Genomic DNA, 11,263 nt, shown 5'->3' with positions numbered 1-11,263 from the left:
GTACCGGACAATATTCGCATGTACATTACTTCCTTTATTTTTTTTGTTATTCATTTATTTAAAATGGGTATAAAAGTAACAACGAGCACAAATATAAAAGAAACTGTTCTTATGAGTGTTGAACTAAGTTGCAGGGCTTCCGTATAATCCCTTAATTCCTGTATGATCCTCGCGCTTGGTGGATATTACTGTACTCCATTGGCAATGTATTGGACAGCAAGCTTAAGCATGCTGTGTTTTCTCTTGAGAGCGGAATTATGAAATGCTCATTCATTTTTTAAGACAAACAGGTCCTAGACACACGAACTCATATCATGGAGATGTTTGAGTACTGCCTAGTTTAAGTATCAACTGTTTGATTTGCGTTCTGTGATATTGTAATTTCAAGCGTTTCCGAAGAAGGGCCGGCTATAAATGTGTTTCTAGAACTATTCGAAAACATCAAAACGGCATCGTCAATACAGATTGAACAACCAAGGCTCCAGAAAAATTGTGATATCTGATTATTTACCTATATTGCTAATTGCATATTAGAAATATAAACATTTGTAAATTAGTGTTTTTTGCACCATCGCGCATTTCGCATTGTGGTTCTAAAATAGCAAACTCAGACTTCATTCTGTAGTGAACGATGTCTTCCTTCCTTTCTGAAGAAACCAGGGAAAAGTAATTCTAAATATCCAGGTTTAAAATAAATAAATAAACATACGTTAAACCTGTTTATATGCATTTCTGAATTATAGCATAAATGATACATTTGAAATAAATATCATTATACAAAGGTCGAAATAAATTATATTTTCATCCATATTTCGTATCTGTATATCGCAAAATCAAGCTATTTACAACTAAAAACCATTGCAGGGCGATGATTTTTGTCTGTGAAATAGCCCATCGAGATTATTCTGCTGCGTTCCTAATGTACTTAATTTAAATGTTCAGTTTCTTCTGAAAATAAGAAATTGGGATATTTAAAAGGAATATACAATGGTGAAACCCAAAAGCAGGGACCAAGGGTATTTTTCAGCCTTGATCAGATTGGGAAACTACAGATTTTACTTTATTTTATTTTTATAACTAGCTGAGCTCTCCCAGTTCGCCGAGGTGAACTTTTACTGCCAGTGGTTCACTTCAGGGTATTTACTCTAATATTTGGTGCTGGTGCTTTCGTCGTTATGAGTATTATAATACTTTTTTGTAAACAAGATGAGAAGTTTCATCATCCTCAACAAAAGTAATTAAATTCTCAGGACTGCTTACTCGAGACATGCTATATATAACTGCCCGTGTCCGAAACCTGCACCTCTTAAATCTAAACCTGCATATCTAAGGTCTGTCCTTGGGCTTTATTTATTGTCATTGCAAAGCAAACTCTTATTGGAAATTGTAACCGTTTGATAATCTGAAGAAATGAGGGATATCCAAGGAATGAAGACAATTTTTCCGATACCAGGACCTGTAAATATCACAGCTTCTATCATATTCGGTTTCAAAGATTTTATTTGAAGCCTAGTTCCATTGCAAACATTTGGGAGTGCAGATGTCAGAGCAACATAATAGCGACACCTGTTTTCAATTTAATTTCATAATTAGGCAGTCCAGGTGGATTAAGCATCATCATGCGTATCAAGTATTTAGGCCTAGCAAGCATAGCCTGTTCCGGCCTTAGAAGTCATCGTTGAATCGTTTAAGAGGACGTCCTGGTTTTCTTTTTCCTAATGGCTTGTACTTCAAGGCTTATTTTGGTAATCTTTCTGTTTTCATTCTTTGAACGTGTTCCATCCATTTATGTTTATATTTTTTAATTTTTTCTATTACTGGTTCTTGGTTTAATTCTTTCATTATTTCTTCATTTCTTTTGTGATCAAATAGGGTATACTTTGCAGTTTTTTTCATAAACTTCATTTCTACTGTTATTAATCATTGTTTGTCTTTTTGTTTTATTGTCCAGATTTCGCTTCCATACATTAAGATTGGTAGGGCTAATGAATGTATTGTATACTTTTAGTCTGGTTTGTTTTTGAACTAGGTTTGGTTTAAATATAGAGTTAATTACACCTGTTATTTTTAAATATTTTGCAATTTTTACGTTTATATCTTTTTCATTTTCATATGTGATCATACATCCTAGGTAGTTAAATGAATTCACCTGTTCTAAGATCTTGTTATCTATTACTATTTTAGTTCTTGCTGGATCTTGTCCTTTAAAGGCCATAGTTTTTGAGTTTTCTGTTGATATTATCATACCATAATCTTTGGCTATCTCATTTAGATTTAAAATAGCTTTCTGTAAGTTATCTTCAGAATTTGTAATTATAATTTGGTCGTCGGCAAAAAGGAGAGTGTTTAAGTTCACAGTAGAAGAAAGTTTAATTCCTTGATGTATATTTTTATTCCATTTATTATTATTTCATTTAAGTAAATATTAAAAAGAGTTGCTGAGAGGGGACATCCCTGTAGGCCCCATTGGTTTATCTCTCTTGTATATGATAGCTCGTGATTTAATCTTATTTGTATTTGATTATTTTCATATATACTTGTGATAGCTTTTAGGATATTATAGGGTATTTGTCTTTCTTTTAATATGTTAAATAATATGTTTCTTTTAACTTTGTCAAATGCTTTTTCAAAGTCTATAAATGCAATATGTGTTTCTAAATTGTATTCTCTTCTTTTCTCTATTATTAATTTTAGGCAAAAGGCCGGGTCTATACATGATCGTCCTTTTCTAAATCCATTCTGTACTTCTAAAATAAAGTTTTCGGAATATTTCGTTAGTTTGCTATTTAAAATTCTGCTATATATTTTACAACAGGAATTTAGTATACTCATACCTCTATAGTTTTTAGGGTCATCTCTATTACCTTTTTTAAAGATAGGAATCACAATTGCTCTTTTCCCATGCTATTGGGGGGGGGGGATACCAGTTGAATAAATACTATTTAAAAATAATAAGAGTCTTTCTTTGAATCTTGTTCCTGCATATTTATATAGTTCTGAACCTAGCTTATCTTCTCCAGGTGATTTTCCGTTTCTTGTTTCTTTCAGGCTGATTTCTAATTCTTGTTTAGTTATTTCCTTTTCATATTCGTTAATTGTTTGCCAGTTGTCTTTTTTAAAATATTTGTCTGTACACAATTCTGTGTAGTAATTTAGAAATTCTTCTAATTTCAATTTGGTGTTTAATTTTGTTTTCTTTGGTATCTGCACTTAAGTGTTTCAAAATCTTATATACATTGGGTCTTATTTTATATAAATCATGTTCTAAATTAGAAACAAATTTGTTCCATGATTCTCTGTCTTTTTCTGACTTCTCTTTTAGCTATGGCTCTTATTCTTTTATATTCTATTTCATCTTCTAATCTTTTACTGCTTAACCATTTGTGATAGGCTTCTTTTTTCTTTTTTAATTATTTCTTTAATTGTATCATCCCAGATCTTCAGTTTTTTCCTTTTATTGAATTTTTTGGTCTTTCCTAAGCTTTCATTTGCTGCTGCATTTAGTATCGTTTTTATATTAAGCCATTCTATTTCTATTTCTTTATTTTTTTTTATTTTATCTAGATATTGGTTAATTCTTTGTTCATATAGCCATTGTACATTTGTGTCATTCAATAGTCTAGTTTTATAAAGAAATGTTTCAAATTTTCTTTCTATTCTTGTTACTTGTAGCCATTTAGGTGGTAATCTTAATTTTATTTTAACAAGGAAGTGGTCACTGCTTATTTCATATCCTCTGTGAACTCTAACATCTAGTGAAAATTTTGATGTCTTTTCATTTAATATAAAATAATCTAATATTGATTTCCATCCTCTTGCTGCCCAAGTATATTTATATATGTTTTTATGTTTATATAAGGAATTCATTATTTTTAGGTTATTATAAACTACAAAGTCAATCAAGTTTTACCATTCCTGTTTAGAGTGTGTTCTCCATGTATTCCTATATTATTATTAATTTTCGTGTTTCCAATTCTTGCATTTAAGAATAATTTAAGAACGTAATCATTTTTATTTATTTTATTATATATGTTTTGTAACTGATTATAAAAATCAATATTATCCTGTTCTCTTCCTTCTTCTGGGGCATATAAACCAATTATTGTTAAATAGCCTCTATTTTTTTTTTTATTCTAGCTTCTATTATTCTTTCATTCCATAATTTATAATGTTTTAACTGTTTTGAAAGGGAGTTATGAATCCAAATCATGACTCCTGCTTGTGCTCTTTGGTCTCTGTCAACTCCATATATCACATTAAAATTTTCGGTTCTCATAGTTCCTCTTAATTTCTTTTTTTGTTTCAGTGATTACTGCTATTTTAAAATTTCTTTCATTTAATAGTGGATTAAGCGAATTCAAAAATTCCATGGGAAAATCAACTGCATCATCTACATCCACAGGAGTATCTGATTTGTAAACACGAACAGATCCATTAACTCTATTAAGAACCAACTCATTTAGTACGTCATCATTTCGAGGTGCGAGGATAGCTCTCTCTCTCTTTGAACCAAGAAGGTGAATTTTCTGTTATGTTCAAACTACACAACACTTCATCTGCAGTTCGGACAATTTTCCCAATATATAGGTGTGTTAATCTAATTTTTCCAGTCTCTTTGCTGTGCTTCACCATTGCCAATTTTTAACAATTTTGAGGAGAAGGAATGTCCATTAGTCTCCATGTAGGTGATTGGTTTTGAGAAAAAACTTCTCCATATCATGCCATAGTGACGATTTCTTAAGGCATTCACTTAGTCCGCCTTGGTTTCGCGGGATATGACGGGCAGTGTTTGTCGAAAATCACCGGCAAATAAATCAGTCATTCCACCAATTCTTAGAGCGTCTGATCAGATATCCCTCAGTGTTCTGTCGACCGCTTCAACAGATGTTTTATGGAATATCCTACATTCACCCCAAACAATCAAAGAAACCTTTTGTAATAATTCCGACAAATTACTTTCTTTTGATATATGGCACATAGGTGTATCATTAATCACGTTTGTAAGTGGTACTTTGAAAGTAGAATCAGCAGTTCGACCACCTTGCAATGAAATTGCTCTGGTTTATAATAACCAGAGCAATTTCATCTTGGTTTCCCAACTTAGCTAATAACAAATTTAGTAAAAACGTTTTTCAGTGCCACCTGGAGCATCCAAGAAAAACAGTTTCCTTAATTGATTTTCACATTGATCTTGCTTGATCTGAAGTTAGTGATTGTTCGTGCCGGCCTAATAAATCCCGAATTTCATTGAAATTTTATGAGGTTTCTTGCATTAAATCAGTGTCTAGAGGCGAAGAATTGTTCGGTATCGGAAGACCGAAATCTTTAACATTTTTGTCACATATTAACTTAACAATTATTCAAGTCTCACTAATGCCTCATTATATATTGCTTCATTAAACTGAGCCCGAGAATGAGTAGAACACGCTTAGTGTAAGATACTTCCGAAAAATGATTTTTGTAAGTTGACCATAGCGATAGAGAGTCAGTGGAGCTGTAATGTTGCAGTGAACCAACATTACAGCAAACAAAAAGTGAAAAGATGACGGTGAGTTTGAAATTATTACATGGCCGAGACAATCCGATCAGTGAAAATCATTATCTATCAAACTCAAAGCCTTACATGCATCCCGGTATGTTGATGTATGACTATTTACTGTTCTTAGGTCGCTGAATGATTTTGGTCCTTTCACACGCACCAAGAACATTCGTAAATAAAAGCATTCAGCATTATTGGGATGTATGCTATAAACACGACCTACAGCATCGCCCTTTTTCACGCCAGGATAACCGTCCACGATGGTACCCTGTCTTCTTCGTTGAAATTTGTTTTGATGCCGGGTGTAGTATGTAGCCTAGGTACCTTGTTATTAGTCAGTGTTTAGGCAAAATTATCTTCGATACATAGCTTAAAAAAAGGGTGTTAATGTTATGTCCCTTGGTGACTCCACTATGCTGAGTGCGTTACTTTCTGTGAAGTATACTCTTTAACAATTTTCGAGATGAACTACGGTTGGTTGGTGCTTATGAATATCAAAAGATAAAATCCGCTAAACGGCTTCAGAGGTACTGATATCTTCCGGTTTGGTACAGATTTACTTCGCTACGTTCATTTTGCAAACAAAACGAAGCTTGGTCTGAGCTCCTTGTTGATATACTTGCATACATGTATGATGGAGTTCACGGAACTACAAATTTCAACATTTATATGTGCATTAAAAGTTCACGACAAAACCGCATTATAAGGCAATATGTGGCGATTATTAATTACAGAAGTTCCTTGGCTGTTATGTATGGTAGCAATTCGGCCACTATCTGATGGAGCACGTCGACGATATCGTGGATATCCATCCTCTCCTGTTTGACTTTCATTGATAAATGATCTTGGATTTCTCTCCGTACACATTCCTGACTTCATGCACGGTGAGTTTGGATTAACAGGTCCGCATGGACCGTTCACCGTATGTTTTGTTATGATATCGAACAGTTCTTTGTCACATTGAGGAGAAGGTATCTCGGCACTTATAATGGAATCGATTTCATGACTCCTGATTTTATCTTCGCGCCAAATCAATATGTGAGCGTGTGGCAGTTCCTTCCCCCCCCCCATTCTACTGAATACATATAGCACCTCCACGTTCCAAAAAGCTTGTGCTTTGTGATGAGATTCATCAATTCAATTCAATTTCTTCAGCTTGCCGTGAAAAACTTGCAATGATGTCGAGCCTGTCATGTCTTATTACCGGGTAGCAAAATTTCCAAAATCTGGCCAGTGCATGTAAAGATCAGCGTCACCATACGCTGTGGCATAGACCATTGTATTCTGATTCTTTTCATGGAAATAACGGGGAACTTCCCACGAAAGAAGAAGGCAATTGAATTTGTCTAATGTTTGAAGCATTTCCATCAGCGCGCAATGCGTCGAGGAAATGTATATAATTTTCTACCCGAAGTTTCCTTTCGTTTAAACGTATGCATGTGAGACGCTCGGACTCAGTTTTAGGATACATGTCAACCCAGTATTGATTGATGAGCAAAATAAAAGTGGATATTGGAGTGCATCATAGGCTCTATGTATCTCACATATCCGTTTCAGTCTGTCATCGCGACCATGTAAGATTGTGTCTCTGCGGTTTTTTATTGGTAGGAATGGGCCGAGAACCTTCTCTTCAATGTGACAAATAACTGTTCGATATCATAACAAAACATATGGTGCACGGTCCATGCGGACCTGTTAATCCAAACTCACCGTTTATGAAGTCAGGAAAGTGCATTGAATCTGACTGCGCGATATCCTGTCGATACTCGGTTTGCATGTATAGCTAGTCGTAGTTCTTGCATATTGTTAGTATTCTCTATAGCCAACTTAAAAGTTTGTATATAAGGCCTGTGTAGCTCAGTGGAAGAGTTTCCTCTGCGCGTTGCCGCTTGAAGTTAGACCTAGGTTCTAGTCTAGTCGCTGACTGGAGGAACTTTTTCTAAGCCTATCTTCGACTGGTTCCCGAGTTAGTCGATCTCTAGCACAGGCAAGCGGGTTTTTCCTCCCGTAAACTCAAGAAAATCGACCGTAGTACCCACATTATTTCAGACAGTGACATATCTTGTTAGGGACCAAGAGATGGCAGCCTCTTCATCGGCGGCTGCTATAATTAGTGATAGACATGGGCCAGCTATCTCTGATTGGCTACTGGTGGAGATTGAACTGCCCACTCAGTCTCCAAAAGCTAGATAGGATATAAAGGCCTCGCCTACTCCCTATTAGGGAATAAAAGGCGTTAGTTGATTATTTATTTATTATAAGTTTGTGTGTATATGTGTATATATATATATATAGAGAGAGAGAGAGTGTGTGTGTGTGTATATATATATATATATATATATATAATGTTGATGCTGAATTCCTTTAAATCAAATTTTATTTGATTTACAAGGAATTACCCTGTGATCTGTCTACAACGGAAAGCTGCTTGTTCGTGTAGGTTTGAAATGAAATAAATTTGTAAAAATTTATAATCATTTGCTTCGACTGGCAACACTTCCAGCCAAATGGCACGCTTCATGTTGCACCTTGAAAATAGGTATGAACCCCCTTTCAACTATTCGCTTCGCACCAAATGATGTCATTTGAAATGCGGAATTGAAGTTCAAATAGTTTCAATAAATCGACGAGACTGTGGATATTGCATTGTAATGAGTGATAGTATGGTTCAGGAGAAGCATTTAATTTTACCTTTTCATTCAAACAACACATTCCGGGAGATTCATGTGTGTAAGTGCTTTACAGTGCTGACATACCACAGTCATAGTACCATTCACAACTGTTGAATCAGTGGAATATCTTATTTCACAATTGTAATAGAGAGCAGGTCGTTCCTTATAATTCCAAGAAACTTCAATAATTTCACTCTATTTAGTCTTATACGCCTTGCTCACAGGTTAAGTCGAGCAACTTAACTTGCTCTTCTTCTTGTGCCTTATCCCATCTATTTGGGGCTAGCCTTTTTACATGACGAGACCTTATGCTCGCGACACCAACCGACGGCGCAGAGCCCAATGTTGGCGGGAGGGAAGTATTTTTGTCTGTATAAGAGTGTGTTCACAGATCCGGTTTGCCTGTTCTGAGGGACGAAAAAACACGAATTTCCGGGAGAAAAACCCTCTACTTCCTTATGAGACCGGCTAACTCACCTTTAATCGAAAGACACTAGATAAAGGTTCCTCACGTCATGGACGGGAATCGAATCCAGGTCTTTCCGACCAAAGGGCTTCGTCAATACCGACTGAGCTACGGAGACTCTCGTCGTGACATATTGAAAAAAAAAAAATAAATAAAATATCTACTAATAATTATAAAAAAAAGCTACTAAAAATATAATAATAAAAACTACTGATAAACACGGATATGAATATAATGACAGTAATAATAATAGCACTACTGAAACAAATAGTGGCTAGATATTGTTAAACTGCAGTACGATAAGGCGAGCTATCCACTGCGCGTATACCATGAACATTGTGCTTCTGACTCACCCCAGCTCTAGTGTTAGGCCATGGTTTCTCGCCTGAGTAGGGCTATCTCCTCCCCCCCCATAGAACACCTACCCCTGCCAATGTGCCTCGAAAGCTTCCGTATATAGCGCGTCGCGCCTTGAATACTATGCTTTTTTGCTTATTGTTAATCACCTGTAGAAGATAGACATATGCTGTCACGGTTTTGTCACGCATAGTACGTGCCCATTTTCTACGGTTCGACCAATACATTTAGTTGAACAAACGCGCCAGGCCGGGAGGGATTAAAAAAAAAAAAAAAACGAGATGTATTTCGATGAAAATGCACAGAAACCATCTTTAGAACACCCTCTATATAACTCTCACATAAACCAAGTGTTGAAAAATTGTATGCGTGTGTATTTGGGAGAAGGGGGGAAAGCAGAGAAATAGCAAACAGATTCTTCGTGCAAAAAAGTGAAAAAAAAAAAAAACCAGCAAAGAAAACTCATCCCTTAGTACCTTGAAATAACATCTTTTCCCAAATTTGAATGAAATTGTGTTTTTAACGTTTGGATGATGCGCTTTCTACATGAAAATTTCGAGATTAAGTTGAGAACTAATCACCTAAATTTTGAAACTCGTGTTCTTTCATCACCTCCTCCAGCGCCGCCACCACCACTACTTGCAGTATACTCGTATATGTTTTGTTCCAATGAATGCATTTTGGAAAGCCTCTCTCCCTCGCCCCAAAAAATTTGTAAAGGTATTTTTCCCTATTATTTTTCATTCATTCTGAATGAATATTAATATAATTAATATAATTAATTAATATTAAATGAATATTAAATATAATTATTCATTCAGAATAATTAATAAATAAAATATAAAATAAAATATAATTAATAAAAATAAATATAAATATAAAAATAAAGGTAATAAATCGAGATGCTATACTTGAGCTGCATTTGGCTCGCTTGATTCTTAGATTACTTTTGCAAGTTTAGATAAAAAGAGAGTCCAGACCCAAGACTCTCATTAAACAACTAGGTCTATTGAAATGTGAATTCCTTAGCACATTCTTTTACAACATGTGGTGAAATCCCATCCATTCTAACCTCCTTATTTACATAAATCTTTTTAAAAACTCAAGACTTCAACCTCATGCACCTTCAAGGCACTGAGTTCAGGTATTGATATTGATTCCTCAACTTCTTGCTTCCTTAGATAATATCATTACCATCAGTATAAAAAATCTGAACAAAATGATCTTGGTCATTCTTAAACCCTCCCGATCGAAGAATTATCTTCTCATAATCATTCTTACTCTTGCTTAGCCACATAACGGAAAAACTCCCTCGGATTATTTATTTCTTTATTATTATACTTGCCACTTTTCTAGCTTCATCTTTATAGAGTTCACTCCTTCCAAGATCACATTTTCTTTACAATCTTCTCTTCTTCTGTAATCCTTACTTAATTTTCCTATTCATCCATTTGACACCTATTCTCTTTACCCTTTTGGATTTAGGCCCATTGTCTGTTATTACCATCAAATAATTCTTAACTATCTCTCACTCCATCTTAATCTCTTCTCATTTAAGTTCCTTTTCCCATAAAACTGTTTCAAGCTGTTTAGTGATAGTTCCACATGATCCTCATATTATGGATACCGCTATATGTCTTCGAATCTCCCATCCCAGGATTATATGATCACTGTCATCAACTGGCGGTAAAGATAATATCTCATCTACAATTATATCATCCGACGTTATTACTAAATCTAAAATATTTAGTCTACAAGTTCCCTCCATCACCAAATGTATGAGACAGTTATGCCTTAAGAACTCAAGAAATTTTCTTTCCATTCTTCCATATGCAATATGTTTCTTCCTTCCAGTTTATATTTAAAAGGTTAAAATCGCCCATTATGATAACCCGTTTTGACCCTAGTTAAACTAATTTGACTGAACGTATCTTTCTCATCTCTTTCATTATTTCTAGGTCTGTAACAAACGTCAACTAAATATTTTATTTTCTCTAGTAACGTTTATTTCACACCAAACACTTTCGAACACACTCTCGCTATTATTCCGTCGTTCTTCAAACTTAAATGGACACAACTCATTTGCCATTATCATCATCACCCTCTCTTTTTATTATTTCTGTCTTCACTAAAACACTATCCTCATCGAATTCGATTCCACCAAGATGCCGTTATCAGTCAACCACGTTTCCGTTATTCATATTATTTGAGGTCATACTGTAAAAATCA

This window comes from Typopeltis vanoorti, chromosome 7, assembly GCF_054136105.1.
Source record: "Typopeltis vanoorti isolate ZY-2024b chromosome 7, IOZ_Tvanoo_1.0, whole genome shotgun sequence".
In the NCBI taxonomy this organism is placed as follows: domain Eukaryota; kingdom Metazoa; phylum Arthropoda; class Arachnida; order Uropygi; family Thelyphonidae; genus Typopeltis; species Typopeltis vanoorti.
Note: the sequence above shows the minus strand (reverse complement) of the source record.